Consider the following 18,091-nt stretch of genomic DNA (forward strand, 5'->3'; position numbering starts at 1 on the left):
AAAGTCTTAGCATTGAAAATATTTGTACTAGTGTCTCCAGAAAAATACTTGGCTAAGTGGGTCCACATATCACCATAATTGCTCTCTACTGGCAAATTAGTAGCCAAATAAAATGGGATATTATTCAATTGTCAGAACTGAGGATTTACTATTGTTAGAACAGTTCAAGTTGAATGGGCTTGTGGGCGTTTTCAACACAGTGGGAATAGAGACTTTAAAGTTATGACCTCTGTAAGCTGGGAAGGGGAACATTGTAGTATGCTGAGAAAGGCGCTCCAGGGAAGGAAGACGGGGCAGAGGGTGAATGAGAGTGAAGTAAGTGTGAAATGAGGAAAGGAGGGAGAGAGAAGGAAGGCAGGAGGAGGGAGAGAAAGGAAGAGAGGCTGGGGGAGGAGAGAATGAGATCTTAAGTCAACTGTACTGGAAATCTGTGGGAACTGAAATCAGAGCAATATTCACATCCAGGCACCTTCATGTATTTGGCAAAGTAATTAGCTACATAAGTGTCATCTTCAGTGAAATGGGAATGTTATCTGCCTCACAGGGCTACTCTGAGGATTCAATATGGACAGCCCATAATCAGATATTAAAGAAATGGTAGCTATTAAAACTAGATTCTATACATCTAACAGAAACCATTTTAAAACCTGGGTTTCATTTTTAAGTTCCACAGTGAACTCAACCCATGACTTTCTGCCCAGAGAACCAAACTTGAACTTGACCTTCCCAATGTTAAGGGCTGCACATGCCTCTCAGGAATTGATACAACTGATAGGCAGGGGTACCAGAGCAAACCTTTGGAAACAGAGTTCCTCTAGGATGCACACAATGCATTCTGAAGCCTTTAACTGCTGGCTGTACAAACCAGTATTTCCACATGCATACAGCTTGCATTGATGGTGTCCATCCATCCTTCTACACTCACAGCCTGGTCCCCAACACCTTCCCATTCCTTAGTAATTGAATTGCTCTTATATTGTCAGGTTGAATTTCCTTTTGTTCTCCTCTCCTCTTCCTTTTGTCCCAACTTCTGAGTTTCCACATTTGAGAGACAATGTGATACTTGTGTGTTCATTACTTTTCTCATTGCTGTGATAGAATACCTGACAGAAACAGCTGAAGGGAGGAAGGATGTACTCTGGTTCACAGTTGAAGCACAGAGGAAGGCATGGCGAGTCATGGCAGTAGAACCGTGAGGCTTGGCTTGCACACGTTTCAGTGAACCAGGAAGCAGAAAGATTGGGGCCAGGCTGTAATTCATAAGGCTTGCCCCTCAGTGACCCACTTCCTTCAGCTAGGTGCTATCTCCTAAAAAAGCACAGTCAGCTTGGGATCAGTGCTCAAACACATGAGCCCATGGAGACCTTTAATATTCAAATGTAACAACTTGTCTTTCTAGGTCTGGTTTATCTTGCTTAAGACATGTCCTTCAGTTCCATTCATTTTGCTGCAAATGACAGGGTTTCATGCCTTTTTTTTTTTTTTTAGAGTAGAATAATTCTCCATTATGTGTACATGCCTTATTTTTGTTATCTATGCATTCTTTGATGAGCACTTAGCTCGATTCCATACCTTAGTTATTATAAATAGTGCATCAATTCACATATATGCATAGCTATCTCTTTGATATGCTGATAGCATTTCCTTTGGATATATGCCCGGGGGTGGTACAGCTGGATCATATGGCAGTTAGTAGTTAAGTTTTTTGAGGAACTGGTATACTGTTCTCCATAGTAGCTGAACTAATTTATATTCTCATCAACAGAGTCTAAGGGCCTTTTTCTCTACACCCTCACCAGCGTTTGCTATTTTATTGTTTCCAGGACAATAGTGGCTCTAGCTGCATGGTGTCTTGAAAGGAAAATACAACGTAATTAGGAGATATTCGTCCAGACAGGCCCACGGGTCTAAACTTAAGTCCTAGAGAAGCCTAGGGAGGTACAAGGAGAATGTTCCAAGAAGGGAAGTCTGAGCAGGTCACAGGCTGTGGATTTCCTCTGGGCAGGCCCTCCTCAAGCTGATCAGTGTCCAAAAGGACACCCTTTATCCCCTCAGGAAGCATGAAGGGGAAGGATATCAGGATATCACCTGTGTCACTCATTCCTACCCTTTAGGACCCCACATTAGCTTCTACTGGGAGATCTGGTCAGCAGGTCCCGGGAGCTTGAGTACAAAGTCAGCAGTACCATACTCCTGGAAAGCAGCTCCCAACCCTCAAGACACTTGCCAGCAAGAACCATTCCAGCTCTATTTCCCTACTCTTTGGCTCATACCAGGCCTTACCAGGCCAATAGGTCCACTTGGGTTAAATGCATTTAAACCCACTGTTGTGCAGACCAGTACTTAGCAATCATGCCAAAGTGCGTGCTCCTATGGAACAGACTTTTCACTTGCACTCCTTGATTCCCATTTCACCTGTTTCCCCTGGAACTAACATAAAGTACATTTTGCCCTTTTGAGGATATTGGATGAAATAAAAAAATTAGCAGTAGCAATCCTATATATTTTATTTAGTCAGAAAAGTTCAAATTGATTTTTTTGAAGAATCAGATTGATTGTATAGTGTTTTAAATAAAATGTCAAAATTCTGAAGTCTGTGACAAGAGAAATAAAACTTCTCCAGTAAAGAAAACCCCTGTAGGCCTTCTTCTATTCTTTTGTTACCGTAGTAATTTTATTGAGAAAACAAAATGCAATGCTTTTCTGGAGACAAAAGCACAACCACTAGTCCTAACCTTTGTCAATATAACACAGAAGCAGAGAGATATTTTGTTTAACACCAGAACCCTACAAATGAAAAAACTGAAAGTCATTGGTAACCAAGGAAACTAACAGTGAATGGCTGAGTGTCCCTGGAACGCATTCAAAGCAAGATAAGAAGAGTCAGGGGAAAGATAATGCAACACAGGTTAAAATCCCAGTGCAAGAAAAGCTGCAGTGTGATGAAGGACTCGAAAATACCTGCGCTGGCTGTGTTTTTCCAGTTCCTCTAACAAAACTCATGGTTACAAGCAGTCAAGCACAAGGAATGCATATGTTTAACCTTAAGAGTTATATTGATAATAAAGCCAATTTGGTATTTCATTCCGTCTGTGGCTCTTTAAGGACCTCAAGCATTGTTCACAAAGACTTCATTCCAACATGTATACCAAATACTATTCAAATGCTTGAATATTTATTTGCTCGTGTGATGACCTAGCTATCACTCCTGGAATATAGCATTGCCAATTGTACGTGCTCATGATGCAGACCCAGCTACCTGCCCACGTAGTCATCATTCTCCAATTTTAATTACTAGCCAAAAGCAGTCATAGGTTGTCAGTTGTCTAGTAAATGGAAAGATAGGGGAGTGGATATATAGACTCCCTGGCCAAGAAACAGAGCATCTAAGAGATAGAACAAACATACACACTGGAAAAGTAAGACATTAAACTGGAAAATGAGGACTAGAAAACAGGAAGTGTAGCTTGCCTCAGCTAGCTCATAGAGCACAAGGATGATAGGTGGTAAGTGGAATGAGAGTTGGTATCTACTTGGACAGCCTCCCCAAAGAGCTGAGGGAGGAAGAGAGGAGGGCAGGGATGGAAGCAGCTATAAGATGATCCTGAGGTAGACAGTGTGTCAGGTATGATTGTAAGAAACGAGTGAGCAGTTTGTGTTTGGGGTAAGGGAATGAGTATGCAAGTGTGCACACATGTTTGTGTGTATTGTAAGGCTTGCTTAGCTTGTACACGGGGTATAATCTGAATTATTGGAATGGGCTGATGGGGTAAAGAAGCACATGATTAGAAGGCTGGAGTTCATAGGATTAGAACTGAAGGGGACTATGAAAAAAAAATCACTGTTCAGCTTTCATTTCCAGGCAGACGAATATCAGAACCACTAGACATAAATGCACCTCATTTCTTTTCATATTTTCTGAAATGAGATTCTATGATCTTACATGTATTACTATTACAACATTTACTAAGTGCTTTCTGGGTGCCAGGAACACCATTCAGAAGGCTAGGAATTAGTATGTCTCATTTTCATACCTTATAAGGCAGATGTGATTATCTTCATCTTACAGATGAGGTTATGCTTTGGAGAAGTTAGGTAACTTTTCCAAGGTCAAACAGACCTGGCACAGAGGTGCAGACACAAGTTCAATTCCCAAATTGGTTCATTCCCTCTGTAAGACACTGCTTTCCTGAGAGGCTCCTTTCAAAGGCTTCAAATTCAAGAAGTCATTTGCTTATGAAAGTCCACCCACATCCCTCTGGTCCTGGAAACATGTCTGAATATTAAAACAAACAAACAAACAAACAAAATATTACACATTCTCATTATCTGAAAAGCAAATTCCCCCGGCCAGGCCTTGGCACTTCCACTGATGATACAGTGCAGGAGAACCGGCAGGATGCTACAGATACCCTGCCTGCCTTCCTGCTTCTGTTTTTAGGGAATACAACTGACTAAGAAGCCCATTAATTACATCACATGCGGAGCTGCAATCCAAGGGGATCTGGAGCTACCTACTTGTGGTTTCTGTTTGGAATCGAATCAGGAATTTCTTGGCACTGAGTGAATGAGCAGACCTTAGGTGCCATCCCAAGATATTTTTAATGTGAGCATTGTCATGCAGGAAGTTACTCCCAATTAAGCTTAAGTAGTGGGCAAAAAAAGCACAGTCTCCAGGGAAGCAGCATCACCTGGCTCTGAATAGAGGCTGCTGGCACACAGCTTGACAGAATGAATTGGGCCTGTGGACTTGGGGCAATGCCAAGCAACAAATTAGTTCTGCATCTAGTAGATGAGGCTGTAATTTCTTTTTCTTGGCTGGAATCAGGGGGGTGAACTTTTGTAGGCAAACATTCTGAGAAATCCCTGTAGGCAGGTGGAATGTCAAAGTGTTCTTTGAACGTTTGAGGGAGAAGAAAGATAAGCCCCACATGGATATGATATCAAACTAGTTTAGGGCCAAGATGGGCAAGTGGTGGATATTAAATCCAGCCATAGCCTGTCTTGGTATAGCCCACAACCCATAAGCTAAGAATGACATTTTTTGAGGCAGGGTCTCATACTGTAACCCAAGCTGACCTTGCAGTCACAGCAATCTTGCTGGCTCAGCTTACCAAGTGCTGTGACTTGTAAAGGTGTGGATCACTCTGCCCAAGGACTTTATTTTTTTCATTTGTGTGTGTGTGTACTTGTGTGCATGCACATCTACATGTGCATGTGTATTCACACGTGTATATAAGTGTGCACATGTGCAGGTGTGTGTGTGTGTAGGCTTAATACTGATGTCTTCCTTGAGAGTTCTTCTACCTCATTCTTTGAGGCAGGATCTCTTAATCAAACCCATCGCTAGCCAGCTTGCTCTGGAGATCTCCTGTCTGGCTTCTGAGGCTGGAATTACAGGCAGGCAGCCATGCCCACCTGGCATTGATATAGGTTCTGGGGATCTGAACTCCAGTTCTCTTGTGTGGCAAGTGTTTTAACTGCCGAGCCATCTCCCTAGTATAACTTGTATATTTTAAAAGGACTGATAGAAGAAGAAGAGGAGGAGGAGGAGGAGGAGGAAGAAGGAGAAAAAAAAAACCAGAGACTGTACATGGCCTAGAATATTTACTATCTGGCATTTTAGAGAGAAAATTTGGGGAGGCCTCTCATTTTGGACCTTGCTTCTGTGGTTCCCTCTGGGCTTAATCTTTCTTCTGTAGTGAATCTTTCCATTCTATGACTCAGCCTTCTCTGATAAAGACTCTTTTTCTCTGATAAAGATTCTCCTTGACCAAACTCAGGTTCCACTGAACTCTTCTTTACTAGGATTCAACTTTGTCCAGTAAGGACTCGGTATAAATGACTTGATTTATCTACCTCTGTACTGACTTTGAACTCTGGCATGGTTTCTAATAGCTCAAAGTCTTGTCCCTGGGATGACTCTTCAGTTCAGCCAACATTAGAAGATAGACTCCTGGGTATCCTATTCCTGAGGGAATCCAGCTCTGAGAAGCAGCAAACAGACTCACAAGACAACCTCATTGGCCTGACTTCTCCCTGACTTCTGTGATTTTTCCATTTGATTGGCTTTGCTCCAGCCTCTGCTTGTCCTGATTCCTCTTTTCTCATTTTCTTAAGACGCCCAGTCACCTCTGCATAGGCTTATCTTACTTCTCATTGGACTCTAATTCCTTCATAGTTACTGAGCAAAATCTGTTTTTACTACCTTTGACATGTCTGTTTTTGCTTTTGTCTGGCACAACTCTTGCAGCCTTGGTCTTGCGGTGGTCCTTACTCACCAGCTCTTGTTTCACACTCATCCTTGAATATCTGGCAACCAGAGAGCTATCTTCAGAGCACCAAGAACTCTGATCTCCTAGAGGTCTCTATTCTTGTCCTTCTAGAGGTCACATATTCCTGGTGCTCACATCCTTGGAACCAGTACTCAGATCTTTTATGAAATTCCCTGAGGGTCCAGAATATCACCGTCAGCTGGCCTTACGTCTACTTTTCTGATAATTTGTTCTCTTCTGTGCAATCTCCCTTCAATGTTGGTGCTGCCTGGGGCTAGTTTTTGGCCCTTTCTACATGCTCCATACCTTTACCAATGGTTTCAAACAACACCTATATCCCCATTATTACCAATCCAATTTTCAAGTGTCTAAACATCTTGTCTTCTCAAACACAGTACGTGCCAAACCAAGTGTTCTTTTGTCTCCAGATCTTTTCCTCTTGTGTTTCCCTTCTTAGCTAAAAGCATCTCTGTTAACCTAGTAATCAATCTTAGATATTCAGACACTCTGACACTTGAAAACTCAGTTTGTCTCTCCTCTCCCACATCTTATCACAAAACCTCTGGGTCTTATGGGTGGACATAGATAACTAATCTTTACTGGCCATCTACTGTGGACCATGCTCCATACCTCACATATGTGATACTGTCAATCCTCACAACACCCTATGAATCTAAAATCAGAACCGTTTTTATAAATCAACAAATTGAGGCTCAGATGGGCTGTTCAGTTTCCCAAACTCACCACTAATGAGAGGCAGAGGAACTCCAGGGTGTTTGCTTGTATGTGTTTCGCAGGTAAGATCAAAGCAGTGGTATAGGCTGGAAGCGTAGAAAGTGAAACCAGAAATGTATCATTATAACACAGGCTTGGAGACAGATATGAGAGAAACTGGCTCAAATCACTTTAGCTCTTTTGTACACTTCTGTGAAATAATTATGTTGCTGGAGCTCCAGTATGAAACTCAGTTGTGCCTGCATCAAAAACAAAGAAGGCACCTACCCCCCTTTCCTTTACATACTGCAAGCCAAGGGCATGTACCAGGGTAAATATTTAATGCCCTGCCAGGAACAGAGGCACCATGGAACAGGTGCCAAGGCCCCAGAGCACAGGGATGAACATAATGGTATTTCTCTGGGGAGGGGGTTGTTAATCCTCTGAGCACCTTGAGTTCACAAAGCTTACAGTACATTCTAGCCAGCTAACCTATGCCTTAAGATCGCCGTTTCGAAATACTGGCAATAAGTAGTCCAGACAATCAAGCCTTTGTTCAAATGTCTATCAGCTTTAGAGCTTGAGAAAGTTTGAATTTTTTAGGTTATGGAAGAGAAACTGCATTGCCAGAGAAAGTGCTTCTCCATGTGGTCCATTAAATTGCAGCCTGGTTCCCACTTATTCAGAGGTCTGATAAACTTCCCTCAGTGGCTTGGTTCAAATTCACTCATCCCACACCCCCTGCAGTGTTATGTAGTCTGACTTATTCTTGTGGTGGTTGCTTCCTCACCCCACTGCTATACTCAGAGGTGATCCTGCAGTCACATGAAGATGGTTAGTTAGACTCTTAAAAGTCCTTTGAGATGAAGACCGAATCATACGGACACAAGTCACTGTCGAGTATGATTTTTTTTAAACCAGACTCTGATACCATGAATCATTCATTTCACAAATTCCATTGTGATGCTCCATAGAATTTTTGAATCGCTCTAAGTGGTTGTCCAACCTTGTCCCTTTCTCCTGTCATTGGCTTCTTTTTTGTACCCCCATGGTGCCTAGGACAACATTCATTTGGTGTCTGCTCACTAAACTGTTTTTTTTTTTTTTTTGACAAAAGCAAAGGGTAGCCAGCAGCTTACAGCATGAATTCTCACTCCATCAAGCTGAAAAATCTTTATGACCTTTACAGATTCTAGGACTTTGGAGTAATGGAAACAATGCTTTAAGCAAAAAATTTATTATTAATAGGAATGGACCAATTTAATTTTGGCTATGGATAGCCATACATTGTCATTGTTAGCCTATGAAATGCTCCCCTAATATTCCAGATCCAGAAAGCCTTGAAGCCATTGATCTTCTAGAAGGGACTGTCCACTAAGGAAGAGGAAATGGTGGGGAGTAATGATTTCTACTATCACCTTATTACATGGGAGTCTGCTGATGGGCCTCCTTCCTGTTCCATATCTACGGCTTCTCCAGCATCAGCGGATGCTTCTGAGAATGTATGCACTCACCCCAGAGCATGGCCCCATCTGTCCCTGAGGAGGCTTCAGCCTCATATTTGATGGCTTAATGGCAGGCTCTTAGTACACACCTTTTCTACAGTTCATTACTCCACAGCACAAAGCATCTGATTACAGTTCTTCCCCACCTCTTTTCTTTGGCAACTGCAGATGTATATTCTTGTTGCTGTCTTTCCCCTATGTAAGTCTTCTAATGGAATGAATTGCTGGATGGGGTTTAAAGAAGGCAGTGTAACAAGGATTTCTCCCTTGCTGCTGGGTGCTAGAGAGGTGCTCTTCAAATGCCATTGTACTTATTGAAGTCATGTAAGGATCTTACTAAGAGATCTGCCATCAGCAGATCTTAGATGAGGCTTGAGATTCTAGTTTATAACATACTAATACACACTCAGGTGCTCTCCATGTGGACCAACAACTATACTCCTGAATTCAATGATACTGTGACAGCATTTTAAGAGGAACCTCTCAAGGAAAGCTCAGATTCCAGTTTGGGACATAGAGAAACTTTCCCTGTACCCGCTGTCTTCCAACTCCCTCCTTCAAGTTATTTATTTATTTATTTACATATTTAAAAAATATTTAGCGTGTGTGTGCACGTGCGTGTGCGTGTGTGCCTGTCTGTCTGTGTATATGCTACAGCACTTGTGTAGACGTCAGGGGACAACTCGCAGGAGTCAGTTCTCTCCATGTGGACTCCAGAGAAGAAACTGTGCTCATCAGGCTTGGCAATAAGTGCCCTTTACATGCTAAGCCATCTTGCTGGTTTGAGGCTTAATTTTTAAAATTAAAAAATTTTTAATTAAAAATATTTTATTATTTTTATTTTATGTATATGTGTCCTAGTTTGTCTCTCTATTGCTGTGACAAAACACTCTGACCACTACCAACTTGGGGAGGAAAGGGTTTATTCAGCTTACATCTTCTGGGTCACAGTTCATTAGGGAGCCCAAGGTAGGAACTCAGGGCAGGAACCTGGAGGCTGGGGCACAGGCCACGGAGGATCACTGCTTATTGGCTTGCTCCTCTGGCCCCTGCTCCTCTGGCTCAGCCTGCTTTTTTATGCAACACAGGCCCACCTGCCCAGGGGTGGCACCACCCACAGTGGGATGGGCCCTCCCACATCACTCAACAATCAAGAAGGTGCCTCATGGACATGGCCACAGGCCAGTCTAATGAAGGCAATTTCCCCAATGGAGGCTCCCTCAACCCAGGTGTGTCAAGTTGACACTAAAACTATCCAGAATGAATGTTTTGCCTGTATGTATGTAAGTGCACCACATGTGTGTAATGCCTGCAGAGGCCAGAAGAGGGTGTCAGATCCTCTGCAACTGGAGTTACGGTTGTTAGATGTCATGTGGATGTTGGGAAGTGAACCTGGGTTCTCTGAAGAAACAGCAAATGTTTTTAACCACTGAGTCATCTCTCCAGCCCCATCCGATGTTTACTTTTTTAAATTAACTTTTAGGTTAGAATATAAAGTAATGGGTTAGATTATGGCATCTTTGCACGTGTTCTGCATTGTCCTCATTCATCCCTCTTCCCCATGCCCTTCCCTCTCCAGCTCATTCTCTTTCCTCCTCTAATAAATCACTTTCTGCCTTTCTATTGCACATATGTATTCCATTCTCTGTTTCCCAGCTCCCTTCAAGTCTCTTCTTCTTTCTTGTGGTCCTCTTTCTAGTTCTTCTCCCTGAATTCACACGACCTCCCAATAGGAGGCCTCCCAATAGGCAATTGTTTTCATTTTGTCAAAATATCATGGTTTGGCCCCCATCCACCTTTCTAGGCTGGTGTCTCACTCTCCTCCCTTGTCTCACTCACCTTCCTGGGAACAAATACCAGCTGAGAACTCACTGTGGTCCAGGTTCTATCTTCTGGTGCTCCCAAATCCCTGTCATTCCTTCATTCTTACATACACTGCCCCCTTAACAAGAGTTCCCTTTACCCAACCATGAATGGTAAAGATCTTCACCACAGTCTCTGGGAAGCACTCTTGTATCCACCAGGCAGGGCTGACTGACTTCTCTGCTCTTCCACCGTTTCCTGGAGAGATCTGTTTTCTCTTGCTTTTTTGCCTGTTGCTTTCCACACATGCACCCTGTAGTTTATGATTTCTTTGGGGTCCTTGAAAGTATCTTGCCATTCCTAGACCCTAACCCAGTGCTTAAGTATGCTTTTCAAATTAATGCAACAAAGTGAATTCTGCCTGAGGGTGTATTGCTTTTCAGCATAGTGATTCTCTTAACACCTAGACTGCAAGGTTAGGAAATTAGTGCCTCAATGATGCTGGCCATTGACTCAGTAGATGGGGTGCCAAGGAGTGGAGAAAAATAGGAGGAAAAAGAACTTGAAAGGACCACACAGGTTGTGTTTAAAGAGAGCCTATGGTTTACTCAGCAAGATATGTTGAGTATGGTATAATGACATATTCCTAATACTGCTCTGAGAGGCAGTACCCCATTTGGCACCATGCATCCAATGGCCCAGTTGCTGTCTGAGCAAGCAAAGCTACTTTTAAGCCTTGTTCTCCCAAAAGGACAAGTTCTTGGTACATGGGCAGCTGCTGAGAGTACTGAAGTAAGTTTTTGCATGGCCAGCACTGTGTCAGTGATGGCACAAGACAAGCACCATCCATACGGTAGTTCTCATTTTGTACATTACCATGTCCTTGAGAGAAATTGTAATAAAGCAAAACTGGTCTCCATCTGGGGTGACATTGGTCAAGCTATGAAACCTTACCTTATCTTTACATGCTTGTAGCCTAGGTTGGGAATAATACCACAACGTCTTAATTCTGTGATGCCACCCGTGAAAGGCATTTCTCTGATTTAGTTGGCAGACTTCCTTTTTTGTGGGGTTTGGAAAAGAAGATGATAATGAAACACTTGATCTGAGAGTTTTGTCTCAGAAGGAGGAAATATGGCTGCCTAGAAAGCTCAGGACCATTCTCTGGGGAGCTCCTGAGCACAGTGAGTGTGTGACATTAAGTACTCAGGGCACACAGCTGTTACTGTTTCTGTAAGGAACAGAAGCAGCCCGTGAGTTGGAATAGTGCACTCCCAGGACTCTGTCAATGGCTTCCTCAAGAGTTGGTCCTTCAGGAGTAATTATCTTCATGCTTTGATCTATGAGATGGCCCAGACTGTTGAGTAAAGAAGCTGAGAATAGGCATCTAAGTATCTGCTAGGCACTCCTCTCAAGCCAGCTCACTGAATGAAACCTTCTTGGGAGGTTGGATAGAACTGCCAATAGAAGTCAATCTATTTTAATCACTATGCATTCATCTCAAATCTACTGCATTTGATAAGAGGACTATACAGAGTCTACTTCTCCCAATGTGCTCTGTAGACCAGGAGTTTTAGGGGCCTTCAAAGTTGTTGGTTGACTCAACCCTTTCCCAACCACCTTCCCTTCTGGTTACTGAGTTGTTAGCAGGCATCAGCTTATAAGCCCTCTAGGAAACATTTACTTTTCTCTGTTTCAAAAGTTGTCCACGTCTCTTGCTCAATTTTCCTAAGGTAAAATAAAAAAAAAAGGTCAGGAACTTAAGCCATTAATGAGCATGAGGGACAGTAAAGAATCAAGGAAATTTCTACTCTGGCTTTGTGGAGTTGTTGAGGATTTTGTCTGAGTTACTTGGTTGACTATGCTGCTCATTAGACCAGAATGCATTCATAATTAAACATGCACGGTACAAGATGAGAGAATGCTGCGGTGAACACTGTAAATGTGTGCTAAGAACCAGGGCAACAACAAGAAGGTAGACAAGCTATTCAAGACTCCTCCCAGATGTTGTAGATCTCAAACTCCTAGTTCAAGCCTAAGTCACTGCACTGCCTTGAAGGCTGAATGAATATTTTCTTTGGTTAGAAAGTTTGAGCCCAAATTCAGTGTTTGGAGGTCCAGAGCTGCTCTGAGTTGGAAATGGGTCTGTAATCATTCAGATTATTGCTCCTGGAGTGTGGAACTGTAAACCTTTATGAACTGTGTGTGTGTGTGTGTGTGTGTGTGTGTGTATGGGGAGGGGGGCTTTCTATCGTTGGTCTTTATAGAGGGATTTCCTCTTCTTGAAAAACTCAAGTCAGAAACCGTAACTTCAACTACTATATTAGCAATAGTGAAAAGGAAATCTGATGGTGCCATTAGGATACAGTCTGCCTCTAAGCCTTCCAACTGTCCTGCCATTTCTGACTTCTTTAACTTGGCATAGGATGGGATGCATGATTCTGGGATAAACAATGCCTGTTTATGTTTACAGTACTTTGTCAACTAAATTGAGATACTCCTTTTCCTCATGTTCGCAGTGCCATGAGTGCCTGCCTGGAGGGTGCAGGGTGGGACAGGAACTAGGCTTGTGCACTAATGTACTGGCACTTACACTCAGTCTGGTGTTCAGCAGAAGAGTAGTGAAAAATGACTAAAAGAAACACTTCTATTAACAATGACTTGGTAATTAGTTTCATTGTTGTATGCTTAAGTACATTATACGTGTGGAAAATCAACTTAGTGATTAATGATTTAGGGTTATATAAACATTTGATAGCATAGTCACCTATAGTTATGTTTATGTTTGATTCCAACAAGTATAATATATGCCTGTCCATTTAATTAGTTTTAGTACAATGCACATTACCAGTAAGCTTGGAGAGTCTTCCTAGGTAAAACAATGGTCTTATTGAGTATGGCATCTATGTTCCTAGTTTCCTAATGGGAACTAGATAATGCAGTCAAAAAGTTTCGAATCTCTTTTTCTTCAATTCTTATATTCTATTTCACAGAAATAGTATTCCGACTCATAATTCCCAATACGTACTTATGGTGCTATTTTCTTCACTTGCAATGATGTTAATGATAATTTACAGAATGGTAATGGAGCACAGGGTGTACTATGCAAAAGAAAACTTAGATTCCTCAGTGGGCAGCTGCCAATCCAAGCGGAAGTGAAGAAATTCTTTAAAATACATATGTGTAAAATGAGTGGCAGATTTATGGACCAGTTACAGCTAGCTTTGATATTGTTGTTCTGCATAATTAAGTTTCACATCAGTGCTATCACTTCTTTTTTTTTAAAAAAAATTATAACCAGAGCACAAGTGAATCCAGTGAGAGGTGGAGGGTTGGGGAGAGGTCTCTGGGCCCTGACTGAAAGAGGTGCTTCAAACAGGCCTGAAGATTCTAGACTGCACAAGATGAGTGAAAACAGAGTTGAGGGTTCTAGCCATGCCGCTAAGGCCCATGCTGCTAGAGAGGCCCAGAGTCCAAGGTAGCAGGCAGACACCCACCCCACACCCCAGGTTCAGCTGGAAAAGCAGGCCACCAGAGAGGAGAAGACCTTCATGCTGTTTCTGGAGAAGATGGATTGCAGCAGCTTCTGAGGGATTACTTCACACATCTGACAGCCAGGCAGAGGCAGGGCCTGTCTCTGGAAAAGGAGCAGCGTACACAAGCTTTCCAGGAGCAGAAAGACAAGATAGCCCACTTAATGTCTCAGATGGTCAGCCGCATGTGGTCTGAGGTGCTCAAAGAGCTTCTTCTTCCCCCAGACTCTAGAGATGGTGTCACAGCTGGACGGTGGGCCCTGTCATCTTGGCAGTCTGACCAGCTAGGTCCCCAACTGAGTGACTTTAAATTTGCCTTTGTCAGCCATGTCCTGTCCAAACGTGGTACTGGCATCTCTGACTTTTACCACTTGAACTTCCAAAGCTATGAGGCCTGTCAGAAAGACAAATACCACAAAGACGATAACCCTTTGGGCTTCCTCAACCTTGGCACCAGTGAGAACAAACTGCATAGATCTAATGATGGAAATGTTGGGTCGGCATGACATGAACTGCATCAAAGGGGCCTTGCAGCAATACCCTGACTAGAGAGGACAACCCTTCCTCTGGGAAGAAGTGGCCAAATTCCTGACCTACTACTGCCAGGCTCCTACCCACCTTGATTCAGAAAATGTGGTGGTTCTAAATGGCTATTGCTCTGTCTTTTCTTCACTGGCCATGGTTCTGTGTGACCCAGGTGATGCCTGTTTGATCCCCATCCCATGTTATGGTGGTTTTGCCTTTAGCTCCTACCTGTATTTGAAAGTTGAGTTGATTCCAGTCCCCCTGGGGAATGAGGTCACTGAAGCTAACACAGAACCTTTCCAGCTCACTGTGGACAAGCTGGAGTTTTCCCTGATTCAGGCTAAAAAGAAGGGAAGAAAGATCAGAGGTCTTGTGCTAATCAACTCTCAGGATCCTCTGGGTGATGTCTACTCCCGGGAACCACTGCAGGAATACCTGGTCTTTGCCAAGAAGCATAACCTACATGTGGTCATAGATGAGAGTTACATGCTGTCCATGTTTGATGAATCCATTACATTCTGCAGTGTCCTGAACATAAAACATTTGCCTGACCCCTGACAGGACCTATGTCATTTGGGGCACTAGTAAGGACTTTGGCACCTGTGGCTTCTACTTTTATGTCCTTTACACTCACAACAAAGCAATGGTCTCTGCCATGAGCTCCTTTGGCTACTTCCACAGTGTCTCTGGCACTGTCCAGTACAAGCTGTGGAAACTGCTCCAAAACAAAGAATAGATCGACAAGGTATACCTGCCTACTAGCCACAGGCAGCTCCAGAAGGCTTACAAGTATGTCACCAAGAAGCTGGAGAGGATGAGAGCACCCTTTCTCAATCAAGGCTCTGGCCTCTGCATTTGGATCAACTTGAAAGGGTACCTGGACCCATGCACATTTGAAGAAGAGCTGACCCTCCATCACTGCTTCCTGGACAGCAAGCTGATGTTATCTAATGGCAAATCCTACATGTGTAAGGATTCTGGTTGGTTTTACTGCAGCTTTGCAGAATATTGCATCCAACTAGAAGTGGCCATGGACTGGTTCTGCAAGGTGCTCAGGGAACAGAAAGAAGACTCGATAAAGAAGCAGTTGGAGGATGCCATGAGGATGTAGACCATTGGCCTTCTAATCAGTGGTTCCAACCAGGGCTGTCACAGTCAAGAACACCCCCTTCCCATACCAGCCTCTGGACCAAAAGGCTGGGACCTTTAATTGGTGCTGTGGTTGAATAGTGACTCCTTATCTTTCTGACACTCATCAACTTCTCTGAGCTGAGTGTCTGCCACTTTTAGGAGGTTTACATCATTTTAGTCTGTGCTAGCTATTAGAAATGAAAAATGATGTTTTTATTGTGATCGGAGTAGGGCCTAGGGACCCTGGAGGGGTAAAAGGAGGTCTCTGGTTCCTTTTTAGATGTCTTTAGTTTTTATATTCAGTATTTAATAAATTTCATTCTCTGTTCTCTTTAAAAAAAAAAATTTATAACAAGGTTTACCAGGTCCCTTTTTGTTGTTGTGACAAAGTACCTGGCAAAAGCAACTTAAAGAAAGAAGGGTGTATTTTGCCTCACACTTTGAGGGGGTATAGACCATCATGGCAGGGAAGGCATGGTGGAGGATCATGAGATGGCTGGTCACATTGCATCTGCAGTCAGAAGCAGAGAGAGATGAACACTGGCATTCCACTTGCTTCCTTCTGTTTTGCTTGGTCCAGGACCTGAGCCCATGGGATGGTGCTGCCCACATCCAGGGTGGGTCTCCTTTCCTCAGTTAAACCTCTCTGGAAGCACCCTTTGTAGACATGCCCAGCAGTGTGTCTCCTAGATGATTCCAAGTCCAATCAAGCTGACAATATAGTTAAGCCGTCACACCACAGAAATAAGGATCATAGAGGGTCAATACCTCATTCTTGGTTACTTGGTTAGTAGGAGGTGGTGCCTAGAGTCAAGCCCAGGTCTGTCATCTCCTGCCCCTGACCCATTGGGCTGCGCCACTGCCTGGAGAGCTGAGAGAGAACTTCTCCTGAGAATTAACAGCCTGATTCCAAAGCACAAGCTTATGGGTTTATTCTGCCTTAAGAAAACACACTCCATGGAGCAATGTCAGGGGAGTTACTTTCCACTGGGATGTAGACATGTAATTTCTTTTACACAATCACTCTACACTCTCTTTTTTGCCAGGGGCACAGTGTGCAAGACATTCTTAGTGGGCATAGACTTCATCATGGAACTGAGATTTCTTTTTTCAACTAGGTGGTTATACTTATGTGACAAGACTAGATGTCACTCAGTCCAATTTCTTCTTTCAAATATAATCAAGTGAAATGAACCTATGTGAAAAGATTCCAATGATGATCAGGGCTGGGGAAAGTTTAGACTGTCCAAAGGGGTTGAGATGAGTACTAAATTAATCAAAATTATGTTTAATTTTTATTACTTTTTATGTGTGTATAAGTTATGTGTGTGATATATGTGTATATGTATATATGATGTGTGCACATGTTTGTATGTGTGAATGTGGGTGTGCAAGTGCCATGGGATATATATGGAGGTCAGAGGACTATCTTGGATTTTTGTCCTTGCCTTTCACTGTGTTTGAGGCAAGGTCTTGTATACACCCGGCAGCTGACCCATGAGTGTCCAGGGATTCTGCTGTCTCTTCTCCTGCCTCCCCATAGGAACACCGAATTACAGATGTACCCTACAGCACCCAGCTTTAGGTAGGGTAAGAGATTCAAACTCAGGTCCTCACACTTGTGTGGCAACTGCTTTATCCACTTACCCATCTCCCAGGCCCTTCTGTTTTATTTTTAAAAACTCGTGCAAATGCGTTTTAGGCAAAAATATTGTGCTCAGGTTTATTTTTAAAAAGATGTATCTGCTGAATTTTTTGACTAGATTATAATATTTTGTAAGTCTCAGAAATGAAGTCTGAGATAAATATCAAATGTATCTCCCAACCACTCTCCTCATCTCTCCATTTTTCGCTCTTCCTACTAATTAGGCAACAGCATATGAAGACAGTTTCTAGTCTTTCAGAGATGTTTAAACCAAAACCAAGCAAATACAAATGCATTCACAGGCACACAGGGACACACACACACACACACACACACACACACACACACACTCTTTAACTCCCAGTGTCCAACACACTTCACTTACCTTGCTTGTATTCACAGTTGCACTGTATTCTGTTGTGTCATAGTATAACTACTCCTTACCTGATGAACATTTACTTTCTAATGTTTTTAAACTGAAACAACTAATCTAATGAATACCCTTTGTAGATGTTTGGGTGTCTATAAGGTAAATTATAGAACTTCAGTGATTGGGTCAAAGATGCAAGTGCAGCTGCAGTCTGATGGTCATGGCTATATTTCATTAATCCGAACAGAACCAATTCACTCTGCATAAACTACACATGAAAATACTTCTTTGTGGCCTCAACAATATAATCAGTCATTTAGTTTTTGATGTTTTATTAATCTGACATGAGAAAAATGTTTTCACAGTACAATTTACATTTTATTATGAGTTAAGTTGAAAATTTTTTGTGTTTAAACCATCTCTAACTCTTTTCTGTGACTTTTTTTTGTCTTTTTGAGACAGGGTCTCCCTGTAGCCCCAGCTGTCCTGGAACTCACTATGTAGACCAGGCTGGCCTCAAACTCACAGAGATCTGCCTGCCTCTGCCTCCCGAGTGCTGGGATTAAAGGCATGCACCCCCCCCCCTGGCT

General features: G+C 42.8%; 1 protein-coding gene and 1 pseudogene across 2 annotated transcripts in view; one reads left to right on the forward strand and one right to left on the reverse strand.

The window, feature by feature from the left end:
• Lhfpl3 (LHFPL tetraspan subfamily member 3) overlaps positions 1-18,091 on the reverse strand; it is a 641,410-nt gene that overhangs the window by 273,314 nt on the left and 350,005 nt on the right. The window lies entirely within an intron of this gene.
• On the forward strand, positions 13,702-15,466 carry LOC103732221 (annotated as a pseudogene).

Source organism: Nannospalax galili, unplaced genomic scaffold (genome assembly GCF_000622305.1).
Source record: "Nannospalax galili isolate Female #2095 unplaced genomic scaffold, S.galili_v1.0 scaffold312, whole genome shotgun sequence".
In the NCBI taxonomy this organism is placed as follows: domain Eukaryota; kingdom Metazoa; phylum Chordata; class Mammalia; order Rodentia; family Spalacidae; genus Nannospalax; species Nannospalax galili.